Source organism: Biomphalaria glabrata, chromosome 4 (genome assembly GCF_947242115.1).
Source record: "Biomphalaria glabrata chromosome 4, xgBioGlab47.1, whole genome shotgun sequence".
NCBI classification, from domain to species: Eukaryota; Metazoa; Mollusca; class Gastropoda; family Planorbidae; genus Biomphalaria; species Biomphalaria glabrata.
Genome location: NC_074714.1, coordinates 54,321,535 through 54,347,415, shown reverse-complemented (window position 1 = coordinate 54,347,415; position 25,881 = coordinate 54,321,535). Strand labels below are relative to the sequence as shown.

General features: G+C 40.8%; 1 protein-coding gene across 4 annotated transcripts in view; it reads left to right on the top strand.

The window, feature by feature from the left end:
- The first annotated feature begins 2,123 nt into the window (after positions 1–2,123).
- The window catches only part of LOC106074422 (uncharacterized), a 126,257-nt gene continuing 102,499 nt past the window's right edge, over positions 2,124–25,881 (top strand). Inside the window, exons 1-2 of one of the 4 annotated variants that reach the window (XM_056025556.1) lie at positions 2,124–2,322; positions 21,335–21,375. The gene's annotated coding sequence lies outside the window, so the exon portion shown is untranslated. Of the gene's footprint in view, positions 2,323–12,783; positions 12,873–21,334; positions 21,376–25,881 lie in introns of those variants that run through there. The other 3 variants (XM_056025557.1, XM_056025555.1, XM_056025558.1) reach the window with 3 other exon arrangements.

The window sequence follows — 25,881 nt, the reverse complement described above, 5'->3', positions numbered from 1 at the left end:
CCATATCCACTTTCTAGGATCTGCAGCTCTATATTTCTCAGTCCATTCCTCCCCCACACCAACAAAACTATTTTTAAATGCATCAATGTTTCCAGTTAAACTCTTCTTCTTCTTTCTCATTGTTATGTTGGAGTGTTCAGATGAGTAGACCAATACATGAGATGAACAGTGGTTTCCAAATCAGGGAGCTCTCCAAATAGTTTCCTTTCTATTGGGGTGATTTGGGGGCCAATGTCTTAAACTCTTCTAAGTCATTGGTTTTCTTGGCTGATTTCTACAACCCGTTCAATTGGCTCTAGAGAAGTAAGGTCACTTGTAAGAATTAGTCCCAGCATTTGGAACAGTGTCTTTTTATCCTTGTGATTATTTTATTAGGTTGTGATTTGATATTTCTAAATATGTTTGATGTATTATCGCTACTTATGTTTTTGTCTTCTGTCTTGGAGTGTGTTTTTGTCTTCTGTCTTGAAGTGTGTTTTTGTCTTCTGTCTTGGAGTGTGTTTTTGTCTTCTGTCTTGGAGTGTGTTTTTGTCTTCTGTCTTGGAGTGTGTTTTTGTCTTCTGTCTTGGAGTGTGTCTAAGTTTCTCATCGGCCTCCTTCAGTCGTGAAGCGACTATGGTTCATCTCGAACACTTTTTCATATGGCTGTGGAGCCCTGTTTTGGAGAGACACTCCCGTCCACATATATAGCAGGTCAAGGTGGCTTTCGCTTTGGTGGTAGAGGAGTTGGCCATTTCCCGTGTGGCACGCTTTTCTTCAAGAGTCGAGGCCCATGTTTTCTCGCTGTCCATGGTTTTCTTGGTCACCGTCTCTCTCCAACTAGTGCGGTCTAAGTCTTCCCAATTGTCAGTATCAATGTTCACTGATTTTAAATCTCTTTTTATCACATTTACTTTAGTGGTTAGACAAATGTTGTTACTCCAATGTTAATATTCATTGTTATTAATCTGATTTTGCGTCTGTTCTTGTTTATTTCTGTTTTTTCTTGAAGGATTCCAAAATGACAACGGATGTTCTTATTTAGGCCTAAGCAAGGTGAAATAGCATTTAAGCTTTCGGTTCTTGTTTGATTTATCAACATTTCTTTTCATAAATCCTAATGCTTTGTTTGATTTTTAAATAAGTTCATAAAAAAAAAAAAGGATTTTCATTTATTATAATACCAAAATATTTGATTAAAAAAAAATACAAACTTTTTTTAATTGGCTTTTTTTTTTTTTCTGAATAGAAAGACATGCTACTATTTTGATTCCCGTGTCTGTAATTTGTCTAATTCTGCCTGTTAAAGTTTGTTGAGATTCGTTCTAATGGCAGTAGATGATAGTGAGTTAATTGAGTTCAATATAGTTTACTCCTCTTGTTACTATAATATGTAATATACAATCTTAACTAGTCTAGTAAATCATTTTGGAAATCGCTGGCCAAAGTTGTAATCAGTGGCTAAATCGCTTAGCGCTGCCGTTGTTGGTCAGCTAGTTGTTGGTCAGCTAACGGTGGCAAAAGGAGAAGCCAGGAAGGAAAGGGCAGAGGAGAACAAACTGACCTATTTGTACTAGTAAAAAAAAAAAAGCCTTAGAGACGGATGTGTCCAACTGAAGTCGGGCTTGGGGGGGGGGGGGGGGGGGGAGGTAGTTTGCTGTCTGAGAAAGTTGTTAGTTCCAAGTCCTAGTTTTTTTTGTTGGTGTTACGTTGAACTTGTTAATACTGCATTGGTTGAGCTACCACAGTGCCCTAGTGTTTTATGTTCTTTTTCTTCTCTCTCTCTCTCTCTATTTCTCTTTTTCTCCACTCTCGTCTCTCTCTCTCTTTCCTTTGCTCTTCTCTTTCCCTTTCTCCTCTCTTTTCCTTTCTCCTATCTCCCTCTTTCTCTTTTTCTCTCCTATCTCCCTCTTTCCCTTTCTCCTCTCCTTTCTCTCTCTCTTTCTTCTCTCTCTCTTTCTCCTCTCTCTCGCTTTCTCCTCTCTTTCTCTCTCTCTTTCTTTCTTTCTCCTCTCTCTCGCTTCACTCCCTCTCTCTCTTTCTTTCTCCTCTCTCTGTCTTTCTTTCTCCTCTCTCTCTTTCTCCCCTCTCTATGTCTCTCATTCTTCCCCTCCCCTCTCTGTTCGTTACTTTGACTACAGACACATTTGAGGCCTACTGCCTACCTGCCGCGTCACGTGATTGAGATGTGCAATTCGTTACTGTCAGCAGATTGAATGATAACACTTGCGTAATGATTGCATTCAAAATAGCTGCAAAGTGAATAGGACTGCAGCATCATTACTGGATTACATGTTTAGACCTTTTGTGTGGCTTTAACTTCTGTATACACTCCAGACCTAGGTAAGTTTCATTGATACACTCTCGGCAATACTAATCTGGCGTTCATTTCACACACATGTGTGTGTGTGTGTTTAACTAGTCTTGACTAATTGTTTTTTCAACACCCTCGCTTAATAGGCAAGCCACGTGCCGTTATCTTGTAGTGTTTTTGATAAAGAAGACCTGGGGCATATTTTTTTTTTTAGAACATTTATCCTCTGACCCCACGAAGTCTAGCTACTACTGAATGTTGCCCGTGGCTCTTTCTACTTGCAACAAAAACAAATATATATATAAATAAATATATACACTTTTTATATTGTTCATTGTCATAACAAAAAGCCTCCCATTGGGCGGGCAACTTTTCCCACTGCATTTCCACTTAGGCCAGCGGTTCTCAACCTTTTAAGCTCGGCGACCCCTTTTTACAATCCCCCACTCTGCCGCGACCCCCCCCCCCCACACACACAGCAATAGAGGAAAAGACAAAAACAATACACTTTTTTTGATGGTCTTTGGCGACCCCTGGTAAATCGTCAATCGACCCCCCCCCCCCCCCAAGGGGGTCGCGACCCACAGGCTGAGAACCCCTGGGTGATTCTAAAGAGATTTAAACGTGGCACATGGGTATCGTGTAGTTCACTCCCTTTAACGAACGGGTATTATGTGTCCATAAATATTTATCTCGTCTGATATATTTCAGACGTTCCCTCTTGCTTTTCTTTCTATCTCTCTCTACCCCTTCTCTCTCTCTCTCTCTCTTTATATATCTTTCCTCCATTGCTTGTTGGTTTTAAGTAAGTTATTTATTATATCGTGTAGGCCTACAAGTAGGCTATGAAGTGAACACAATCTTAGCATATAGAGTTTGATATATTCAATGTATATGCGTCCAGACTTAAGTCTAACATGTAGGCCGTTGAGAAGTTTGAGGTTTCTAGATATTAACGCTTGCAAATATGAATTTCATGGAATACGATACAGGCGTAGTACTGTGACATCCTGCTTACATTCATAGTTTCATAGTAGTCAAAATACAGGGCCTACTCTTTCTTGCTCTCTCTTTCTCTCTCTCTCTCTCTATTCGTAGTAATATCCTGCTTACATCCATAGTAGTCAAAATACAGGACCTACTCTTTCTCTCTCTCTCTCTCTCTCTCTCTCATGAGTTGTACCATCCTGCTTACTAGCATCCACAGTAGTGAAAATATAGGGCCTACTCTCTCTCTCTCTCATGCACACTTAGTAAGCATTAGCAGAATATCACTTCCTTAACACAGTAACTATGGACCTCTCTCTCTCTCTCTCTCTCTCTCTCTCTCTCTCTCATGCACACTTAGTAAACATTAGCAGAATATCACTTTCTTAATACAGTAACTATGGACCTCTCTCTCTCTCTCTCTCTCTCATGCACACTTAGTAAACATTAGCAGAATATCACTTCCTTAACACAGTAACTATGGACCTCTCTCTCTCTCTCTCTCTCATGCACACTTAGTAAACATTAGCAGAATATCACTTTCTTAACACAGTAACTATGGACCTGTCTCTCTCTCTCTCTCTCTCTCTCTCTCATGCACACTTAGTAAACATTAGCAGAATATCACTTCCTTAACACAGTAACTATGGACCTCTCTCTCTCTTTCTCTCTCTCTCTCATGCACACTTAGTAAACATTAGCAGAATATCACTTTCTTAACACAGTAACTATGGACCTCTCTCTCTCTCATGCACACTTAGTAAACATTAGCAGAATATCACTTTCTTAACACAGTAACTATGGACCTATCTCTCTCTCTCTCTCTCTCATATGCACACTTAGTAAACATTAGCAGAATATCACTTCCTTAACACAGTAACTATGGACACAATCCATACGATGTAGAGACATTAGTTGCTTCTAAGAGTTTGTTGGAAACAAAGTTACATTTCAATCCAGTTTCGAAACAAAGTGTTCTAACTCACTTCCCACGCACACGCAATCAAAGTTGGAAGTGAACCTGAGACTCCCACGAAACTTTGTTGCATCTGGCCAGCCACGAAATATCTTCAGGACAAAATCGGTTGACCCCCTTTCACCTCAAACTCTTGGACATACACTTCAACTGTTGATATTTACCAGTTCTTTCGGGCAATATTTGACAGCCCCTGTCTATTTATCTTATCTTCTTATATAATACAGACGTTACTTCAAAAAAGAAGATGATTACGTCCTACGCGTCATGCATATTAACCAATGACTTAAATTCTGCCAAGTCACTGGTTTTCCTGGCTAGCTCAAGCAACCCATTCCATGCTCTAATAGCACTAGGGAAGAAGGAAAACGTAAACATAGAGTTGAAGCTAGGTGCTGAAACAAATGATACATACATATTTTAAACATAAATGAATAACAGCACCAGGGACCAAGTTTTTAAGAGAAAAAGTAGTGAATTAAAATGCTACGAAAATAAGGGCATTCGACCGAGGCTCGAACCTGTGACACTGGATTAGACACCACCGCCTAGCGATAACGCACCAAGCGAAACTAACCTCTAGACCATCGGAATGTCCAAAATTCTTCTGATCCAGAGTCGTTTCGCCCGTATGCAAATTACCACCCCAGTGGTCAAAGGTCACAAGCCCCAGATAGCCCCTCCCCCAACCTCGCAGCATCCGTTCACTAACAACTTCGATAGAGCCGACACAGACAGCCGTTAGGTATGTATTAGACAAACAATGGCTCTATCTAATTGTATATCTCTCACAAAGACAAGTGGACAACATAAACACATTACATATAGAAGCTTCAGTGGGTACGAGCAATAATGGTGTAAACGTAAACATAGAGTTGAAGCTAGGTGCTGAAACAAATGATACATACATATATTAAACATACATGAATGTGGTGGTGTCGAATCCAGTGTCACAGGTTCGAGCCTCGGTCGGCGCATGCCCTTATTTTCGTAGCATTTTAATTCACTACTTTCTCTCTTAAAAACTTGGTCCCTGGTGCTGTTATTCATTTATGTTTAATATATGTAGGGAAGAAGGAATATTTGTACAAATTTGTCCTAGCATATGGGACTAGGAATGTGCCTTTATCTTTGTTTCAGAGTATTTTATTAAATTTTGTTATTGTATTTGAAGATTATGGTTCAGTGTTTTATGTATAATTGCTACTTTACTTTTGAGTCTTCTGTCCGGAAGGCTTTCTAAATTTAGTGATTTTACTAAAGGTGTTACTCTAGTCAAATGTGAATATACGTTTGTTATGAATCTCACTGCTCTATTTTGTGTCTGTTCCAGTTTCTTAATGTTTTCTTGAGTTGAGGGGTCCCAAACGGAGGATGCATATTCTATTATTGGCCTAAGCAAGGTTAAATAACATTTTAGTTTTATGTTTTTATTTCATTTATAGAAATTTCTTTTAATAAACCCTAATGCTTTGTTTGATTTTTTTGAAAATAGTTTCATCAATATGTGGATTCCATGACAGTTTTTCATTTATTTCACCTAGGTATTTTTCGTTTTTAGTCTGTGTTACTGGTTTGCCATGAATAAGATAAGTGGAATTAATTTTATTTACCCCCCCCACCCCTCCCGAAATAAAATCCTGGATACGCCCATGAATTCTGTAGACGTATAGAATGCTATTTTGTTAGCTTTGTTTATAAATTACAGGCGGTCCTTCAGAGAGAAGGTAATTACGCGCCACCCACGCGTTTCCATGTGTTAATAAAGTCGTGCATACTAATTAGAGTCATTGGTTTTGCTGGCTGGTTTCAGGCAAACCTATTCCGTGCTGCAATAGCACTAGGGAAGCAGCAGCACTTGTACGAATTTGTCCTAGCATAGGTAACAAGAAATGTGCTTATGTATGGATACGCTTGAACATTCTAGGAAGTAACAGCAGCATCTGGAACACTCGCTCATTCAACTAAGTTGAAATTTGGAGAAGAGCTGGGAGAGTGAAAGTGTGTGTGTGTGTCTGTGTGTGTGTGTCTGTGTGTTTGAGAGAGAGAGAGAGAGAGAGAGAGAGAGAGAGTATGCCATTAGCAAGGTTTTACTTAATCCTAGAACCAAGCTCTGTCACCTGTTTCGAATGATATAAGCTCTCCAGGTAAATATCAATACATTCCAGCTTTGGAAAAGTAACAGCTGAGAAAATGAAGGAAAGGGTCAGACTAATCCACTTATGAAGTTTTCTTTTTGATTGTGACTCACCACTTCAGCATTTTGATCAATAATTTAACCTTAAAAACAAAACAACAACATATTTGTATTTGGTTCTGGATATTGCGAGCAATAATAATAATAATAATCTCTATTGTCCGTAAGGAAATTTGTCTTACAATTTGTGCTGTTAGATAGCTAGTTTAGTTAGTTGGGCTGCGCACTTTATTAGACTGACGCTGAACATACGTTTTACAGTGACGACATAGACTTTGGGTTAGAGATTAGAATTGACTTTTATTAAACAGTTTCTGCTAGACTCTTGAGGGGATAACATCGTTATTAGTGACAGACTAGACTGTGGCCCATTCTGTAATAAACGATATTGAATTTTCATCGTGGGTGAACTTGGTCATTGAGTCTGTGTTCATGTTAGTACCTTATCTATATTTGTGACAGTGTGCATGATTTCAAGAACTCGCGATTAAAATACATCATACAAGGTACGCACGCACTTAGTCTAATTAATCATCTTTAGAAATACTTCAGCTACATCTGACTACACATGCATCGGTTACAGTGCGTTACATGAAGCAAAACATTGTAACTAGAAAAAACAAACAAACCAAAGTGTACATTCACACCAGACTCACTCATAATTTACATGTGACCAAGTTTATATCAAATTGTTTCAATTTAATGATTTGATTGCCAGGGGAACAAAAGAGTTCTTTGTGTCTGTTTGTCTTTGCTACCGGTGAAGTACATTGTAGATAGAAAACACATTTTGGAGACTTTTAAGTTTTTTGTTTATTTTGCATGCATAAAATAGAAAAGATATCGTTATTGTATTCCAAATTTTTTCCTTAACGGAACACTTAGCACATTCTTGAGTATTTTGTAGCTCCAGGCAGCTAGCCCGACTAAACCGTCGTAGGCGTATTATTTTTATTAATGCTGAAATAAACTTGAACAAACTTCGTTTTAAACACACATGAAATAAAAAGTGTAAATAAACGCACATCATTCTGTCTCACTATGTCTTCAACTGTCACTGGCTTTCATCAGCCGATCAGTCTCATCCGCCATAGTCTTACTCCCTGTTGCATCAGAATCTGTTCAACCCAAATACAAACACCCACAAACATTAACACGGACTCGCGTGTAAACACATGTAAATAAACACACATCATTCTGTCTCTCAGTCTTCAACTGTCGCTGGCTTCCATCAGCCGATCACTCTCATCCGCCATAGTCTTACACCCTGTTGCATCAGAATCTGTTCAACCCAATACAAACACCCACAAACATTAACACGGACTCGCGTGTAAACATATGTAAATAAACACACATCATTCTGTCTCTCAGTCTTCAACTGTCGCTGGCTTCCATCAGCCGATCACTCTCATCCGCCATAGTCTTACACCCTGTTGCATAAGAATCTGTTCAAACCAATACAAACACCCACAAACATTAACACGGACTCGCGTGTAAACATATGTAAATAAACACACATCATTCTGTCTCTCAGTCTTCAACTGTCGCTGGCTTCCATCAGCCGATCACTCTCATCCGCCATAGTCTTACACCCTGTTGCATCAGAATCTGTTCAACCCAATACAAACACCCACAAACATTAACACGGACTCGCGTGTAAACATATGTAAATAAACACACATCATTCTGTCTCTCAGTCTTCAACTGTCGCTGGCTTTCATCAGCCGATCACTCTCATCCGCCATAGTGTTACTCCCTGTTGCATCAGAATCTGTTCAACCAACTCGGATAGGACGTAATTATCTTCTCTTTTGAAGGAACGTCTGTAATTTATAAGATAACAGAAAACCCTGAAAATATCTCAATACGCTGACAAATATATAGTCTACAACAGCGGTTCTCAACCTTTTATGTTCGGCGACCCCTTTTCTCAATCCCCCACTCTGCCGCGACCCCTCTGCCCGCACACACACATACAGCAATAGAAGACTACACAATAACAATCCATATTTTGGATCGTCTTAGGCGACCCCTGGCAAATCGTCAATCGACCCGCAAGGGGGTCGCGAACCACAGGTTGAGAACCCCTGGTCTACAACGAGCTGGGCTACAAATGAGGACGTGTCACAACTGATACAAGACCATCGATGATAACAAACATGTTATCTCTAAGTGGCTTCTAATAAACTTGTCTCTTACGATCGTTGGGGTGAACCATATGATCCAGTAAACAGGTCATAGTAGTGTTATTGTTTTACATAGACATTCAATAGGACCTTCTGATAATTAATGACACACTTGTTAAGTTTCTATTTTGTTGAATGTATCTTTGTTCCTTAAGGGTATCTTAGTTTCTTAAGTGTATCTTTGTTTCTCAAGTGTATCTTTGTTTCTCAAGTGTGTCTTTGTTTCTCAAGTGTATCTTTGTTTCTTAAGTGTATCTTTGTTTCTCAAGTGTATCTTTGTTTCTCAAGTGTATCTTTGTTTCTCAAGTGTATCTTTCTCTCTTAAATTATCTCCATTCTTATCAGCACCTCTGTTGTTCAATGTATATTTGTATTAAAAGATATTTGTTTAGATCTATGTAGAACAGCGGTTCTCAACCATTTTAGGCTAGGTGACCCCTTTTTACACCCCCCACACTCTGCCGCGACCCCCCTCCGCATACACACACAGCAATAGAAGAATGGACAAAAACAATTCATTTTTTTTCAATGGTTTTAGGCGACCCCTGGCAAATTGTCAATCGACCCCCAAAGGGGTCGCGACCCACAGGTTGAGAACCCCTGATGTAGAAGATTTGTCGTTCCTTATAGATTACAGAGCTTCATCCTAAGAAGATATTACGCCAGAGGTTCTCAACGTGTGGGTCGCCACCCCCTTGGGGATCGATTGAGGATTTGCCAGGGGTCGCCTAAGACCATCGAAATTATGGATTGTTATTGTCTACTCTTCTGTATGTGTGTTTGTGTTGGGGGGGGGGTCGCGGCAGATTGGGGGATTGTAAAAAGGGGTCGTCGAGCTCAAAAGGTTGAGAACCGCTGCCTTACAGCATAAAACACATTGCCTGAATCAGCCAGATACAAACAAAGGGCTGGCCACACGATACCCTCATTGAACGTCGGCCACAGAAGCATGATCTTGTCCTCGTCTGCCCTATAGATCGGCATGATCCGAAAGGGGAACTTTATTTTTTTTGATGTGGCTCTCAGACCAATAAAGGTTTGGGCAGGGCCGGTCCTACAGGTTGCGGGGCCCTATGCGAAACGTATTGCTCGGGGCCTAATTTGGGTTGTGATAAGGATAATAAGGGAAAATTAAGATTTTGTATTAGAAAAATTAATTCGTCTTTGCATTTTATTTATACTTTACTAAGTACAAAATCAGTGTCAAATCCTTATTGAATGACACCCCGAGATGACAATTTTGTGTTTTATGGAGATTCGCATCAGGTTTCAGAAGATTTTAATTATTTCAGGAGATTTTCATGACTTTTTCTTCTATTTTTTAATTTGAGGAGAATTCCTGGAACCTTTAAATAATACGTTAAAATGGTTTAATTTAACAATTTACACCTAGAATTCGCATCGCGCAGGGCCTATGAAAGTGCGGGGCCCACTGCGGCCGCATAGGTTGCAGTGGCCTAAGACCGGCCCTGGGTTTGGGTACCCCTGGTCTAGAGTATAAGTAACGGTAAGTGTCGGCTAACACCAGCACGGCACCTCAGACACTTTCAAGACCATTGTAGTCTGTAAGTGAACGGTACCTTACTATCGGCACCGCATCAATAGTCAATCAGCGCAAATCAATCACATTCGTTTCGTAACGTAGACATTTTTTCTTCTGTGTCTCAAAGCTTCTTACATTAGTTCCTGCTGAATGACTCCTCCATGGGTGGCTCAAGGTTAGAGACAGCGGTTCTAATGTTGTTACTTGCTGGCCATGAGTCTGTAAGCTTAATATCAGTAATTAGACATACACTAATGAACATAACGAAACAAAGATACTTTAAAAAAAAAAAAGTTTTTATCAACTCACTCTGTCTGTCTGTCTGTCTGTCTGGTACGAATAGTGAACACGTTATTTCTCCCACTTCCCATTCTCGGATCAAGTTGAAACTTTGCACAATTATTGATTGTTTATAACAAAACAGGAATAAAAACCAACAACAACAAAAAACAGCAACAACAACACACAATTAAATTGTGATAATTAATTATTTGATCTAAAAAGGAAAATAAATCTTTCAGTATTGAGACATATGGTTGTAAATATGGGGTTCTTCCCCTTTGATATATATATATATATATATATATATATATATATATATATATATATAAAGCATTTTAAATCATTTGCTGGTTAGATTGCAGAGTTTCAGAAATGTTTGGGACTTAAAAAGATAGATGCATTATTTCTAGTTCTCAGTCCTAGCCCTTTTCAAATGCTGAACTAACTTGTGGCACTATTTCTTTCTGACGTTACAAAATAGAAAGAATGGAAGATCAGTTAGAGATTTCCCTTCAAAGAAGAAGACAATCGCGTCCTCCATCTATTGTTTTTTTTTTTTTTGTTGTTTTTTTTGTAGAAATACGGTACATTAAAAACTGTGATTATTATAGTTCTTTAAAAAAAAGGCTTCGAGTAAGAGATCAAGTTGTCGCGGCTTGCCGTGTGTATGGGATACGTGTGTCTGAATCTGGATTGACTTTCGGAGTTTCCCCTTAGAATTGAAGATGATTCCATTCTTGCCCAAAACCTCCCCCAGGACGGCTGGGGATGGCGACGGATAGGGTTCGAGGACGTCAGGACGACAGTCCAGACCGCACACCTATCGTGAGGGTGGATTTCAAAGTGCTAGTGCCAATGAAAACTGTGTTTTACCATTAGGTCAACCTAAAATATACAGGAGAAGGAAAACTCCGAATCCAAACCTCCGCTGCCTTGCGGCTATACATAAACATTGGAAAGGTTTCGGGAGACAACCCTGAGGAAAAATCAGGGAGCTGGTGACCCTTAAGCAGATTGTGGCACACCGTGCTACAGCCTGGCAGAGCCTGAGGCGCTACTGATCCCAAACTGTATCGGATATTCCGTTCCTTTGGTCACATCAGCTGCGCGGAGAGGGGGGGGGACTGCTGTGTGGGCGACATCGTTCCGACCATAAACAATGCCCAGGCTTTCATCTCACTTAGCTCTGAGATGAACCATAGTCGTTCTACGACTGAAGGAGGCCAATATAAATATAGGTAAACCTAATATTGTAGGCCAGATATAAAATGAAGTGGCAACTAATGGAGAAACACGGGCCTGCTACATCGTCCACTTTTTTTCCTTTTATAATGACGTGTCTTAATATGTATTTTTACAAAGCTTATAATAATAATAATAATAATAATAATAATAATCTTTATTATCCGTATGGAAATTTGTCTTACAATTTGTGCATTACACCAAACAAAAAACATTATAACTATAAGAAACCAAAGTGTAGATTCACACCAGACTCACTCATAATTTACATGTGACAAAGTTTATATCAGATTGTTCTTATTTAATGATTTGATTGCCAGGGGAACAAAAGAGTGTTTGTGTCTGTTTGTCTTTGCTATCGGTGTCTTGTATCTCTTCTGTGATGGTAAAATCACAAAATCCTGACACAAAGGGTGATTCTTTATTTCGAGGATCTTGTTAGCTTTTTTTATAGATGTTTGTCTCAAACAACTGCCCAAATGGGGTTTGTTTTTTGCCAATGATTTTACCAGCAGCATTTAGGATTCTATAAAGTTTATTTTTATTTTATTTTTAATGCGCTACTTTCATGCTTATAGCATGATCAGAGGGCAATGGTCACATTTTATTTGTGGACCAATTTGGGGGGGGGGCATCTGAGAAAGGGTTTTCCGTGCTGCCTTTAGGCGCTCAGTAAACACAACTCTGCTCGAGTCGGGTGTTATCATCATCGAGCCCCCTTTCATAGCCAAGCCAAGCCAAGTTCAACTTTCAGTTCAAGCCTCTCGACCACATATCAACTCTTGTCTGTCTGTTACAAAATTTTGAGCACGTCTGTTCTCGGATCAAGTTGAAACTTTGCACAATAATCCATCGTTCTTTACTAAACACGAATCAATATAAAAAAAAAATTAACTAATAGTTAATTAGAGAGTGGAACTGAACGACACATACTTTTGATCATTTCGACTAGTAGTCTTTCGTCCAGTTTCAGAACCTTTGTAACGATTTTCGTTTCTCTCTCCCCCCCCCTTTCCCCCCGCAACCTAAGGTTGATTTATCCCATTAAAGAAAAGTGGCCAGATAGCAGTCAGTGTTTATTGTTAATGGTTTATAACCAACTCGGTGACTGGCAGCTCGCTGTTTAACTCTCTGCTTTTACCTTAATCATCGTCTGCACCCCGCAGGTGAGTTCTTCCTGTTTGATTTTATTTTGGTATCTTGTTAGTCCAGGCGTTCTTTGTCTTTCTTTTTGTTAGGGAAGCGGTTACAACGGTACCTATTAGTAAATTACTTGTTTTCGCACTAAGTATCTTTAGACATCGACATTGGGTCTTTATATTCTCTGGTTCACATCATTCATATATTCTCTGGTTCACACCATTCAAGCAAATAGCTTCAAATGTGCGAAATGTGGCTTTTTTTCTGTGTCTGTATTGTTATTGCTATTTAAATAACTGTAATGTATTTTGCTTTGTCTGCTAAAAGGTAACAGCTAAATTCTCTGTTAAAATGTGTGCATGTGTTTTGCCTTGTCTTTTAAATTGTGCATGTGTTTTCCTTTGTCTTTAATAGATTTGCATGTGTTTTACTTTGATTATAAAATCTTTTTTGTGGTTTGCTTTGATTTAAATGTGCATGTGTTTTGATTAAAATGTGCATGTGTTGTGATTTGTGTTTAATAAATGTGCATTTGTTTTACTTTGATTTTTAAAAAAAAAATCTGCATGTGTTTCGCTTAAAATGTGCGTGTGTTTTGCTTTGTCATGTGTGCATGTAATTTGTCAGTGGCTGCTTCATTAATGTCTTTCCTTGGTCCCAGGTTCATACCCTGCCCTTTGCCATTCCCCGTCGTCCCGTGGGAGGTTTGGACTTGGGAGTCTCGGGTACGCAATTCTGCCTCAACGTGGCACCCGGGTGGAAACGATTATTTGAGGAAGTAATTAGGCTAAATGAATAGCAAAACAAATCTCCTTTGGGAGTGTCCAAAAAAAAAATGCGAGAGCTTTCCCATTGCACGGTGCGGATTTGAAAGAGAGCTTCCACGTCCCTGTCGATAATCCATGCGCCGTTCTTCAAGGGACCGTTACACTAATGGCGAGTCCTGGTTAGCTTGGTACAACATAGGAAAATGGTGGTGGTTCCCGGTGTGCTCAGCCTTCGGCCATGCATTCTAGTCCATGCGCCCGGAGTGCCAGATATATCGGAAACAGCAATGCTTTACATAGACATTGACTTGGACCTCTTGAACGGTTTGTTCAAGCAGGCTTACACGCCTAGAATTCGAAGAGCCTTCAGCTCAGCTCTTTTGACAATCACACGGACTTGGAAGTAGATTATCCTCAGCTCTGAAGGAGGAACCGAAAAATGCACACCATTTGACAAACATTTACAAACTCTAATGGGTAGTTGTGCTGGCCACACACCACCCTGTTTAAGTGTGTGCCACAAAAAACAGATGAGCTATATATATTATCTCCACCATATATGTCAAGGTCTGACCCTTTTTTTAAACTACATAATGTAACATTCAAACCACACACACACACACACACTTTCTCTCTCTTACACACACACTAAGACTGTTTCTTCAATACCAAAAGTAACAAAATGTGGACTTTATGTCTCTTCATCTGCCTTGCCAAGCAAGTCTTTGTAACTGTAACAATATTTGCAATCGAAACCTTGGCATTAACCCTTTCAGTCCGAATTATTCTAATCGACAAAAAATTGTTTATCTTAAACTAACAACAAATCCGCAAGGTGGTTAGAGTCAGTCAAACTAACTTATTTTTTTAAATATTTTATTATATAATTAACATATCTGATTTTATTTTAAATGAAAAAAGGTCTTCACCAGCGCTAGCGAAGTTACTCCCCGAGATTAAGCCCGCACTAAAAGAGTTAAGTTTTTTGAAACTATTCCCCCCCCCCTTGCCCCTAAGAAAACATGCTTGTCTTTCCTGATGACCCAGCTCTTACGTGTGTCATGATCAGTGCGTGTGTGTGTGTGTGTGTGTGTGTGTCCACGTGCGTGTAAAGTAACCCTTTGTGTGATAACATTTCTTCGGATCTGTTATCACGAGCGCCATAAAGATAAAGTACAATAAAAGTAACATGTTGAATCAATAAAAAACCCCCCAGAAAACAGAAGACTGTACAGACACTATCGTTTACCTACTAAACTTTAGGCTGGTGTTCTAAGTTTGAACCCAACAGTGAGTCTAAACTTGTGGGGGACCCCAACAGACTTTAAACTGTGAGTCTAAACTTGTGGGGAGCCCCAACAGACGTTGTACAGTGAGTCTAAACTTGTGGGGAGCCCCAACAGACGTTGAACTGTGAGTCTAAACTTGTGGGGAACCCCAACAGACGTTGAACTATGAGTCTAAACTTGTGGGGGACCCGAATAGACGTTGAACTGTGAGTCTAAACTTGTGGGGAACCCCAACAGACGTTGTACAGTGAGTCTAAACGTGGGGATACGGAACCCTACAACTACATGTCAGAACAACAGGACTTCAAGCTGATCTGTCAGCTGGTCAACGCACCAACAAGACCATTAACTTTGAACAATTTTGGATCTTCGCTCTTTGTAATGAACATGAACAACTGATCTTGTTTTGACCACTCGCTTATGCTCCTATATCTGGAACCAGGACTTTATAACTGATGAACACCAGCGGGTATATTACAATGAACAGTGTATTTGATCATGATCTATATACAACTTCTCAATAACCTTGACTGCTCAACAGTATTGTAATAACTGAAGGGAGGCAACTCAACGAGACATAGATGTTTATTTACAGGACATCACAAATACATGTAGAACAACAAGTCTTGAGCACAGCATCTTTACATCCGCTGTCCACTTGGGCGGAAATCGTTCTCTCTCCCTAATAATGTCAACATCCTTCCTGTCTAGTCAATGATAGTGCGCACCTTCTTTCTGCACTATCTTGGATGGTGGTGCGCATGGCAGAGTTATAACAGTATTATATGGTCTGGACGTGGATGCGTGAACCGGTTTGTCTTGTGTGTTTAGTACCAAGGAGGACCCAGCCGGTGATAAAAACGTGACATGCAGGGCAAGGGCGGACTGGCTATATGGGCAAACGGGCAAATGCCCGGTGGGCCGCTACCAAATGGGCCGGTCTGGTCGCGACCAAGAAAAATTATATATATATATATATATTGCATGGGGGGGGGGTAAAAAAATCCCCTCCACCGAAAAAATCCTGGATACGCCCATGATGTGACATGCCATTTGTGGGCCGGTTTATATGGTGATGCCCGGGCCGATTTAGATACCCAGTCCGTCCCTGCATGCAGGGCCAAATTATGGAGAAAAAAAGTTTATGCTAACTTTCTAAAAAAAAAACCCAAGTAGACTATGAAAATACTTTTTAAAAAACAAATTTGTATTACGGTATAAGTCTCTCAATTATTTTGTAATAGATCTAGACTAACAATAAGAAATCTGTGCGATTGGAAACATTTTGACAAAGCTTATATCAGCTCATTCTGTCTGTGGGAGACATAACGTGTGCACAGACAGAAAGACGGCCTGAAAGATTTTATATATGCTTTTTAATCAAAATAATAGCCGATTTAGTGAAATCTTTTGGCCCCCTAAAAGTTGTAACAGACTAAGATGTTTAGTGTGACGCCAGCTTCAATTTTTAAGTAGTCTGACACCAGCTTCAATTGCTGTCTTTGAGTGTGACGCCAGCTTCAATTTTTAAGTAGTCTGACACCAGCTTCAATTGCTGTCTTTGAGTGTGACGCCAGCTTCCATTGTTGTCTCTGAGTGTGACGCCAGCTTCAATTTTTAAGTAGTCTGACACCAGCTTCCATTGCTGTCTCTGAGTGTGACGCCAGCTTCCATTGTTGTCTCTGAGTGTGACGCCAGCTTCCATTGTTGTCTCTGAGTGTGACGCCAGCTTCCATTGCTGTCTTTGAGTGTGACGCCAGCTTCCATTGTTGTCTCTGAGTGTGACGCCAGCTTCCATTGCTGTCTTTGAGTGTGACGCCAGCTTCCATTGCTGTCTCTGAGTGTGACGCCAGCTTCCATTGTTGTCTCTGAGTGTGACGCCAGCTTCCATTGTTGTCTCTGAGTGTGACGCCAGCTTCCATTGCTGTCTTTGAGTGTGACGCCAGCTTCCATTGTTGTCTCTGAGTGTGACGCCAGCTTCCATTGCTGTCTTTGAGTGTGACGCCAGCTTCCATTGTTGTCTCTGGGTGTGACGCCAGCTTCCACTGTTGTCTCTGAGTGTGACGCCAGCTTCCACTGTTGTCTCTGAGTGTGACGCCAGCTTCCATTGTTGTCTCTGAGTGTGACGCCAGCTTCCACTGTTGTCTCTGAGTGTGACGCCAGCTTCCACTGTTGTCTCTGAGTGTGACGCCAGCTTCCACTGTTGTCTCTGAGTGTGACGCCAGCTTCCATTGTTGTCTCTGAGTGTGACGACAGCTTCCATTGGTGTCTCTGAGTGTGACGCCAGCTTCCATTGTTGTCTCTGAGTGTGACGCCAGCTTCCGTCGCTGCCAGATTGCTTTCATTGTCGTTTTGTAGTTTGATGGCATCTCTATGCCAAGAGTTGACTGTGACATAGAATCGCCCAAATACCGAACGATTTCGATCCGGCCCTTTACCACCTCTACTCGTTATGTAACAATATCATTGACCACCCCCCTCTCACCGCTGCTTCAACCTTAACAATCCCATTTTGATGCCCCCCCCCCCTACACACCTCCACTTACACCCACTGGGAAGTGGATTAGGCTTGAAACTCATCTGTGCTGTGTGTTGTATGCGAGATGTGTTCTCCTCGGAATCTATGTGTAAGTAGTCATAAAGCTAAAATAGTGTATCGTAAGATAACATTAAGGGGTTGGCCGTGTCGACATTGTTTAAAGACTTCGTTGATTTAAGCCGTTAATAACACTTGACTACGACTAGGATCTAACTACACCTGTATAGATTAGTTCGTTCGCTACAGTAATTCTAGTTTGGAACATTGTAATACAAGATCCATTTTCAAACACGGCTATCAGCCGTTGTAATAACCCTCTTAAGTAGTGAAGCAATCCATAATTATCTCTCCGCACAGCTGAAGACTTTCGTATGGGCTACAATTACCAGAGTTTTACAATGTATTTGAAAGGCCCTAAATGATGGCATTAGTATTTGCTTGCGTGGGTGTCTAACGTATTGCTCCTGTCTTACAGGTGTATGATAGTGTCGGGGCTTGAATGTAGATCTGACAGCGTGGTTCTTACATTTCGGGAAAGCTGTATATAAAATGGCTGAGAGCCAGGAGCGGACGTTTAGTTGACATGACAGGCTTCTTGACTTGTTATGTATCCAGCTTCTTGACTTGTTAGGTATCCAGCTTCTTGACTTGTTAGGTATCCAGCTTCTTGACTTGTTATGTATCCAGCTTCTTGACTTGTTAGGTATCCAGCTTCTTGACTTGTTAGGTATCCAGCTTCTTGACTTGTTAGGTATCCAGCTTCTTGACTTGTTAGGTATCCAGCTTCTTGACTTGTTATGTATCCAGCTTCTTGACTTGTTATGTATCCAGCTTCTTGACTTGTTATGTATCCAGCTTCTTGACTTGTTATGTATCCAGCTTCTTGACTTGTTATATATCCAGCTTCTTGACTTGTTAGGTATCCAGCTTCTTGACTTGTTATATATCCAGCTTCTTGACTTGTTATATATCCAGCTTCTTGACTTGTTAGGTATCCAGCTTCTTGACTTGTTATGTATCCAGCTTCTTGACTTGTTAGGTATCCAGCTTCTTGACTTGTTATGTATCCAGCTTCTTGACTTGTTATATATCCAGCTTCTTGACTTGTTAGGTATCCAGCTTCTTGACTTGTTATATATCCAGCTTCTTGACTTGTTAGGTATCCAGCTTCTTGACTTGTTATGTATCCAGCTTCTTGACTTGTTAGGTATCCAGCTTCTTGACTCGTTATGTATCCAGCTTCTTGACTTGTTATGTATCCAGCTTCTTGACTTGTTAGGTATCCAGCTTCTTGACTTGTTATGTATCCAGCTTCTTGACTTGTTAGGTATCCAGCTTCTTGACTTGTTAGGTATCCAGCTTCTTGACTTGTTGGAAGAAATAACATTTTTTTTATATCGACAATAATCAGGTAGCCCAACAAGCCATTACACTTTTATAAGATACATTATTTATTTATTATTTCAACCATACAATGTTACACATTTATATTGCAGCTTGCAGGTTCTATTATGGATAGGGTTGAGGTAATCACGTGACCCTGGGTGGTGATGCAAGACCAATAATATTGACTTGAAAGCCCTTTTGTGTGTGTGTGTGTGTTGGGGGGGGGCGTGAGAGCAAGATTGTCAAAGTGGATGCTAGACTGGCACCTGATCGCTTCTAGGTGATAGGGGTCGTTTCGTGGTCCGCGGTTCGAGCCCTGTCTTCTTTTGCCTTCTTCTATTAGTAGCCTTAGTGCCGCCAAGATGACATGCAATATGTTACATGTCACTTTTATTCTTAATTTGTTTCAGTACCTAATGTGTCCTAAAGCATCAAACCTTATTCATCTCACATACACCATAGACATGTGTCGTGAATTTGTTAATTTGATTGTCGCCCCTAGTGTTTGTTTACATTAGCCAGACTGTATACTGACCTTAATTCGTGTTATAATCTCCACTATGTGTGTAGTTGTTTGTCATTCAGTGTAATACAGCTTTGAATGTAACATGAGTCTGGTGTAAATGTACACTTTGGTTTCTTATAGTTATAATGTTTTTTGTTTGATGTAATGCACAAATTGTAAGACAAATTTCCTTACGGATAATAAAGATTATTAGTATTATTATTATTATTATTATTACATGTAATCCAGTCAAACGAATAACAGATTCAAGGCAAACATTTAAATGAAAACATAATCTCTTCATCGCTATAGACTCACAGCTGACAACCATAAAAGAACAAAAAGATCATAACTTTTAGCCAAAACCTTCATTTAAGGCAATCAATAAATCCCATAGGCTAACAGTCCCCCCGCAACTCAAGTGAAATCGATGTAACTCTCTCGTGAGCACATTCGCGTTAAGTCACCCTTGGGACCCTGGCGTCCATCAATTAGTCATGCGCTAATTACGTTACGTGTGTCTGCGCTGGTCAGCTACTGGATCGAGATTGGATGACCCTCTTGACGTAATGGCCAGCTCACGCTTTGAATAGACTTGGCTGCGTAAAGGGAAAGAATTCTATTTAAAGGCCGGTTAATCTCGTAAACCACACCAATGTCTGTGGTCAATGTTGACAAGCTTACAAGGATTAGTATCACAGGATGACCATAATGTTGATTTTTTTTTCTATAGATGAGATTTTGATGAGAGTTGATTAGTCTACATCAGTGGTTCCCAACCTTTTTTGACCCACGCACCACTTTTATAGTCAAAACTTGACCACGGTCCCCTATACGAAAAATCTACATAGATGTATTGGAATTAGAGCTCTCGTTTAAATAAGATTAAAACAAAAACAAAAGAGTCGAATGAACGTGATGTGTGTATTTATATCTCTCACAACGTTTGTGAATAGCAACCGCAGGTCTCCACGAGCAATCATTTCTAGTCTGTTTCTTGTTGTTTTTTTTTATGAGGTTGATATTGGTCCCGGGTTCGAATCCTGGTGAAGACTGAGGCATGCATGTAGAACTGTAGATCTAGTTTGTACAAATAACTGACGCACATGTTGAAGGGTTCCATGGGTCGTGTCTTTTCCATACCATGTTCATCATTTTCTGTCATTATAAATGATATAGTATAATTATGCAAAATTTTACTATACAATCTTTGTAGGTTTTTATTTTATCTTATAAAATACAGACGTTACTTCAAAAAAAGAATATGATTACGTCCTTCGCGTGTCCCTAGGCCAATCTTGTCATGCATGTTAACCAATGACCTAAATTCTGCCAAGTCATTTGGGTTTTCCTGGCTGACTCAGGCAACCCGTTCCATGCTCTAATAGCACTGACAGAGATTTAGAATTTGTACGAATATGGCCTAGCACGTGGAACAAAAAATACTCATTGATATAGTCTGTACATTTTGGACTGCATGTGTGGCTGTTTCGTGCAACTGTCATTAACCAAACCTATCTGAGCCATATGTTTGGGAATTAGGAATTTGGTCGACGCTTTATTGTTGTTGACTCATGTATAAAAACGTGTAAACTACATTCTTTTTCACAAAAAAAGCACAAATAAAAAACACAAAAAAAACAAAACAAAAAAAAAAAAAAGAACACAAAAGAAAAACAAAACACAAAAGAAAAAAAAACACAAAAAAAACGTAATGCTTGCATTTTTTTCTCGTCCATTGTCTCCCCTTATTTTCCCTACCATTTGTTTTGAAGCTTTCGTGTACTAAAGAAGCGTAATGGTTATTTCCCCTGCTTAACATAACGCACCGAAAAGAAACATACAGACTCGTGCCAGACAGTTGTTGTGCGGAAATAATTGTGCAGTTACTTCCCTTACAGAAGGTTTCCACCGTGAAGGGCACTTAGAAGCGATGAAAAGACAAAAACATTTCGAGTTGAACCTTTTAACTTTACAAAAACAGACTTTTTTTTTTTTTCAGGGCCGGACTAAAGGTAGAGCAGGCGGAGCCCACTTCGACGGGTCAGAAACTTTCATTTCTTTTCTTTATATATTTTTTTCATACTTTTACCGTGAATACTTTAACTTACAGTTGGCAACATTGTCGTGGTTAACAAGTGTTATCTTGTAGCGTGCTCTACTAATCTATAAATGCAGCCACGGATTTACAACAGTGCGTTCAACCAGGGCCTCACCCTCCACAAATATATGCGATTTTTAAAAAGTAAAATATTCATATTAAATACTTTTTGAAATAAATGAAAATTTGATTAAACTTATAAGCTCCGAATTTCTCTATATTAAAAATATAACATGCTTTTAGATATAAGCATTATTATTAAAAAGTGGGTTTCTATTAAAGCTTTCAAAAAAAGTGCCCCGAGGCCTTAACCTACTTACATTCTCGTCCACTTTTTACCACTGTAAAAATCCATTTATCAGTTTTTTATTTTCTATTTGTAGCATAAAATAACTTGTATCATTTAGAGCTTTTTGCTATTTATTCTGAAATTGTCTTCCGATTTTCCTATTTTAATGTTCTCTTATTTCCTTATATCTTCCTCACATTTCTCAATAATCGTTTTCTTCTTTTTCTATAATTTTATGACTTCAAAGAATAAAAACCGGATTCTAAAAATAGAAACCAAACAAAGGGGGAGATTACTGCGTTTAAAATGTGTCGTGAAATAAAAACTAATACAATAAGTTGTAGAAGCTGAATACCACGAGGAAAACAAAATACATCAATCCCATCCATGTAGTGTACACAGGAATAGAGGGGGTCTGAACATGTAGTGTACACAGGAATAGAGGGTGTCTGAACATGTAGTGTACACAGGAATAGAGGGGGTCTGAACATGTAGTGTACACAGGAATAGAGGGGGTCTGAACATGTAGTGTACACAGGAATAGAGGGGGTCTGAACATGTAGTGTACACAGGAATAGAGGGGGTCTGAACATGTAGTGTACACAGGAATAGAGGGGGTCTGAACATGTGGTGTACACAGGAATAGAGGGGGTCTGAACATGTGTTGTTGTACACAGGAATAGAGTGGGTCTGAACATGTAGTGTACACAGGAATAGAGGGGGTCTGAACATGTAGTGTACACAGGAATAGAGGGGGTCTGAACATGTAGTGTACACAGGAATAGAGGGGGTCTGAACATGTAGTGTACACAGGAATAGAGGGGGTCTGAACATGTAGTGTACACAGGAATAGAGGGGGTCTGAACATGTAGTGTACACAGGAATAGAGGGGGTCTGAACATGTGGTGTACACAGGAATAGAGGGGGCCTGAACATGTGTTGTTGTACACAGGAATAGAGTGGGTCTGAACATGTAGTGTACACAGGAATAGAGGGGGTCTGAACATGTGTTGTTGTACACAGGAATAGAGTGGGTCTGAACATGTAGTGTACACAGGAATAGAGGGGGTCTGAACATGTAGTGTACACAGGAATAGAGGGGGTCTGAACATGTAGTGTACACAGGAATAGAGGGGTCTGAATATGTAGTGTACACAGGAATAGAGGGGGTCTGAACATGTGTTGTGTACACAGGAATAGAGGGGGTCTGAACATGTAGTGTACACAGGAATAGAGGGGGTCTGAACATGTAGTGTACACAGGAATAGAGGAGGTCTGAACATGTAGTGTACACAGGAATAGAGGGGGTCTGAACATGTGTTGTTGTACACAGGAATAGAGGGGGTCTGAACATGTAGTGTACACAGGAATAGAGGGGGTCTGAACATGTAGTGTACACAGGAATAGAGGGGTCTGAACATGTAGTGTACACAGGAGTAGAGTGGGTCTGAACATGTAGTGTACACAGGAATAGAGGGGGTCTGAACATGTGTTGTATACACAGGAATAGAGGGGGTCTGAACATGTAGTGTACACAGGAATAGAGGGGGTCTGAACATGTAGTGTACACAGGAATAGAGGGGGTCTGAACATGTAGTGTACACAGGAATAGAGGAGGTCTGAACATGTAGTGTACACAGGAATAGAGAGGGGTCTGAACATGTGTTGTTGTACACAGGAATAGAGGGGGTCTGAACATGTAGTGTACACAGAAATAGAGGGGGTCTGAACATGTAGTGTACACAGGAATAGAGGGGGTCTGAACATGTGTTGTGTACACAGGAATAGAGGGGGTCTGAACATGTAGTGTACACAGGAATAGAGGGGGTCTGAACATGTAGTGTACACAGGAATAGAGGAGGTCTGAACATGTAGTGTACACAGGAATAGAGAGGGGTCTGAACATGTGTTGTTGTACACAGGAATAGAGGGGGTCTGAACATGTAGTGTACACAGAAATAGAGGGGGTCTGAACATGTAGTGTACACAGGAATAGAGGGGTCTGAACATGTAGTGTACACAGGAGTAGAGTGGGTCTGAACATGTAGTGTACACAGGAATAGAGGGGGTCTGAACATGTGTTGTGTACACAGGAATAGAGGGGGTCTGAACATGTAGTGTACACAGGAATAGAGGGGGTCTGAACATGTAGTGTACACAGGAATAGAGGGGGTCTGAACATGTAGTGTACACAGGAATAGAGGGGGTCTGAACATGTAGTGTACACAGGAATAGAGGGGGTCTGAACATGTAGTGTACACAGGAATAGAGGGGGTCTGAACATGTAGTGTACACAGGAATAGAGGGGGTCTGAACATGTAGTGTACACAGGAATAGAGGGGGTCTGAACGTGTAGTGTACACAGGAATAGAAGGGGTCTGAACATGTGTTGTTGTACACAGGAATATATGGAGTGGGCCTGAACATGTGTTGTTGTACACAGGAATATATGGAGTGGGCCTGAACATGTGTTGTTGTACACAGGAATATATGGAGTGGGCCTGAACATGTGTTGTTGTACACAGGAATAGAGTGGGCCTGAACATGTGTTGTTGTACACAGGAATATATGGAGTGGGCCTGAACATGTGTTGTTGTACACAGGAATATATGGAGTGGGCCTGAACATGTGTTGTTGTACACAGGAATATATGGAGTGGGCCTGAACATGTGTTGTTGTACACAGGAATATATGGAGTGGGCCTGAACATGTGTTGTTGTACACAGGAATATATGGAGTGGGCCTGAACATGTGTTGTTGTACACAGGAATATATGGAGTGGGCCTGAACATGTGTTGTTGTACACAGGAATAGAGTGGGCCTGAACATGTGTTGTTGTATACAGGAATAGAATAGAGTAAATCTGAACACTCCTTGAGGGGACTGATTGTCTTGGTTGTAGGCGGAGGTTTATGTTCGGGTGTCATTAGGTACAAACACAGACCGAGGTACATGTAGATCGTGATTTGGAGGAACAGCCTCACAGTTGTGCTCAAGTAGGGTAGGAGCGAGGCCATCCGTTACAGAAGGCCTGAACACTGACCTGCAACGTCACAATCTGTGTGGGCAGTTTCGACCGATAGCTCGTTGCCACGTCAAATGGTCTGTAAATAAATGGAAGAGAGATTTGGAGTAAAAGGAAAGAGAAGATGGATAGAGAGAGAGAAGGGAGTGAGATATAGAGGAATGGTGATAGAGGAAGAGAGAGACACAGAGGTTTGGAGCGAGAGAGAGAGAGAGAGAGAGAGAGGTTGGGAGCGAGAGAGAAAGGAAGAGAGAGACAGAGGTTGGGAGCGAAAGACAGAGAGGTTGGGAGCGAGAGACAAAGAGGTTGGGAGCGAGAGAGAAAGGAAGAGAGAGACAGAGGTTGGGAGCGAAAGACAGAGAGGTTGGGAGCGAGAGACAAAGAGGTTGGGAGCGAGAGAGAAAGGAAGAGAGAGACAGAGGTTGGGAGCGAGAGAGAAAGGAAGAGAGAGACAGAGGTTGGGAGCAAGAGAGAAAGGAAGAGAGAGACAGAGGTTGGGAGCGAGAGAGAAAGGAAGAGAGAGACAGAGGTTGGGAGCGAGAGAGACAGAGGTTGGGAAAAAGAGAGAGAGGTTGGTAGAAAGAGAGAGAGAGGTTGGGAGTGAGGGAGAGACAGAAGTTGAGAGAGAGATAGAGGTTGTGAGAAAGAGAGAGAGAGGTTGGGAGTGAGAGAGAGAGAGAGACAGAGGTTGGGAGAGAGACAGAGATAGGGAGAGAGACAGAGATAGGGAGAAAGAGTGACAGAGGTTGGGAGCGAGAGAGAGAGAGAGAGACAAAGGTTGGGAGCAAGAGAGAGAGGTTTCGAGAGAGAGACAGAGGTTGGGAGCTAGAGAGAGAGAGAGAGGTTGGGAGAGAGAGAGAGACAGAAAACCTAGATGGTATATCCATTAGCACGTAACGTCAAGCAAAGAATCAGAGCTATATGAATAAAATGCATTGAGGCGGGGGTCAAGACCAGTGCCTGATAAAATGAGCGGGTGAGTTGACGCATTGTGACCACATCTACGCCTTGAGATACAGATAACGCTCCGGGCAACAACGCCGCCTGTGTCTTCTGCTCACGTCTTGTTTACGTCACCGACACACGTGACTAGCCCAGGGCCTGGGGGTTATCTCCCTGCACTCACGTCCTCCT